The sequence below is a fragment of the Propithecus coquereli genome, unplaced genomic scaffold (genome assembly GCF_000956105.1).
Source record: "Propithecus coquereli isolate 6110/MARCELLA unplaced genomic scaffold, Pcoq_1.0 Scaffold171, whole genome shotgun sequence".
Classification (NCBI taxonomy): domain Eukaryota; kingdom Metazoa; phylum Chordata; class Mammalia; order Primates; family Indriidae; genus Propithecus; species Propithecus coquereli.
This window is the reverse complement of record NW_012141747.1, coordinates 4,184,715-4,187,659: the sequence shown is the minus strand read 5'-3', so window position 1 is coordinate 4,187,659 and position 2,945 is coordinate 4,184,715.

Genomic DNA, 2,945 nt, shown 5'->3' with positions numbered 1-2,945 from the left:
CTCGCTCTTGCTCAGGCTGGTCTCGAACTCCTGAGCTCAAACAATCCGCCCGCCTCGGCCTCCCAGAGAGCTAGGATTACAGGCGTGAGCCACCGCGCCAGGCCAGCCCTTTCATTCTTGATTTTAGTAATTTGAGGCTTTTCTCTGTGTGCCTTTTTCCCCCTTTTTCCTTAATTAGTCAGTGTAGGGGTTTGCCAATTTTTTGATGGTTTCAAAGAACCATTTTTTTGGTTGATGTTTTAATATTGTTTTCATCCTCCATTTCATTAATGTTTAATCTTTATTTCCTTCCCCCACGCCCCCTTTTAGATTTAGTTTTCTGTTCTTTTCCCAGTGTTTTAAGGTAGATTACTGATTTGAGATCTTTGTATCTTTAATCTATGTTTTTATTGCTATAAATTTCCTTGTAAGCACTGCTTTAGTCCCAGTCCTTAAGTTTTGGTATATTACTTTTTAAAAAATATATCTCAAGGTATTTTCAAATTTCTTTTGTCATTTTTTCTTTCACCTATTTGTTATTTAGGAGTGTTTATTTCTACATATTTTTGAATTTCCTAGGTTTCCTTCTGTTACTAATTTGTAATTTCATTCCATTGTGTTCAGAGAACATACCTCATACCATTTCAATAATTTTGAATTTATTGAGGCTTGTTTTATGGTCTAGCATACGGTGTAACTTAGAGAATGTTCCATGTGCTCTTCAGAAGAGTAAGTATTCTGCTGTTGTTGAGTGAGATGGTCTATAAATATGTTAGGTGTAGTTTATAGTCCTGTTCCAATGTTTTGTTTCTTTGTTAATTTCCTGCCCAGCTTTTCTATGCTTTATTCAAAGTGGGGTGATATCTCCAACTATTATTGCTCAATTGTTTATTTCTCTTTTAGTTTTTGTCAATTTTTACTTCAGAATTCTAATAGCTAAATACAGAATTTTCAAGTATTTATGGACTCTGTTGTGAGGTGTACAAATGTTTACAATTATTACAGCTTCTTGATGGATTTAGTCTTTTATCACTATAAAATGACCCCTTTTATCCCTGGTAAGTTTTTATTTTCAAGTCTATTGTGTATGGTAATAGTTTAGTCATTCCAGCTCTCCAACGATTGCTGTTTGGATGGTACGTATTTTTCATTGTACTTTTTCTTGAATCTAAAGTATGTCTCCTGTGGGCAGCATATAGTGGGATCTTGTTTTTTAAACCCAGAATGACGGTATTTGCCTTATGATTGTGTAATCCATTCACATTTAATGTTACAATTGATATGGTTAGATTTATATCTGTCACTTTACTTTTTGCTTCCCACATATATCTTTTTTGTTCCTCTTTTCTTCCCTTTCTGGTTTCTTTTGTACTAAGTGAATACTTTCTAACGTAGTATTTTAATTCCTGTAATGATTTTTCTGTATACATTTCTTTGATTATTTTCTTAGTGGTTAGGAATTACAATACACATCTTCTCAAAATCTACTCTGGCTTTATAATAATTTTATTCCAGTGAAACATAGGAATGTCACTGCTATACAGCTGTATTCCTTTTTCCCTTTTTTTGTTAATGTTATACATATTGCATCTCTATATGTTTAAAATGTATCAATACAATGGTATAATACTTTTTATAAATGAATATATTTCAAAATGGCTGAAGATAGAGCAAGTATGTATAGCTTTTTATATTAACTTTTTATTCACCATTTCTTCTTCTCTTCATTTTTCTGTGGATTATTGCAATACAGCTTTTCTCTCACCTGTGTGTTTGTCACAAATATGCATTTCTATGTTATAGGTACAATGCTATAATCAAATACATACTGTTTTATAGAACTGCTTTTAAAATCACCTCAAGAAGAAAGGAGAATAAATAAGTAATTTATAAGTTCCTAAATAATTATCTTTATTGACCTTTCCCCCGTTCCCCCCACCAGGATTTGGATTACTGTGTGATCTCCCTTGCATTCAGCCTGAAAAACTTCCTTGAATATTTTTTTGTAAGATAGGTTTCCTAGGAACAAATTCTCTTACTCTAATCACCCCTCTTTAAAAAAAAAAAGTTTGGAGAATGTCCTCATTTTGCCTTCATTTCTGACAGTTTTGCTAGACACAAGATTCTTGGTTGACAGGCTTTTCCCCCCACCCCGACCTCCAACAATCTGAAAGTTATCCCTCTGCCTTCAAGCCGCCATTATTTCTGATGAGAAGTTAATCATTAATAGAGTTTTCTTATACACAATGAGTGACTTTTTTCTCTTGTTTTTTAAGATTTTTTCTTTCATCATTTTTACTTTGATATATCTGGGTATGGATCTATTATATCTCACAAATTATTGATCTTCTTAATGTTTTTCATCAAATTTTGGATTTTCAGGTATTATTATTTTGAGACAGAGTCTTGCTCTGTCACCCTGGCTAGAGTGCCATGGCATCAGCCTAGCTCACAGCAGCCTCCAACTCCTGGGCTCAAGAAATCCTTCTGTCTCAGCCTCCAGAGTAGCTGGGACTACAGGCGCACACCACCACACCTGGCTAATTTTTTCTGTTTTTAGGAGAGACAGGGTCTTGCTGTTGCTCAGGCTGGTCTCGAACCGACCTCAAATGATCCTCCCACCTCAGCCTCCTAGAGTGCTAGGATTACAGGTGTGAGCCACTATGCCTGGCCTTCAGGCATTATTTTATCTAATAATTTTTCTGTTTTTTCTTTCTCCTCTAACTCCTACTGCATACGTATTTTTTTTCCAATAAGCCCTTTTTGAAGCATGAATGATGTGTATTTTCTGAGGATGTTTACTTTTCTTAATTCTTTTTCTCTTGTTCTTTAGATTGCATTATCTGTATTGATTATCTCTATGTTTGCAGATTTTCTACTGTAGGCTCAAATCTTTCTACTGCTCCTCAAATGAATTTTTCATTGTAGTTATTGTATTTTTTTTTTTTTTTTTGAGACAGAGTCTT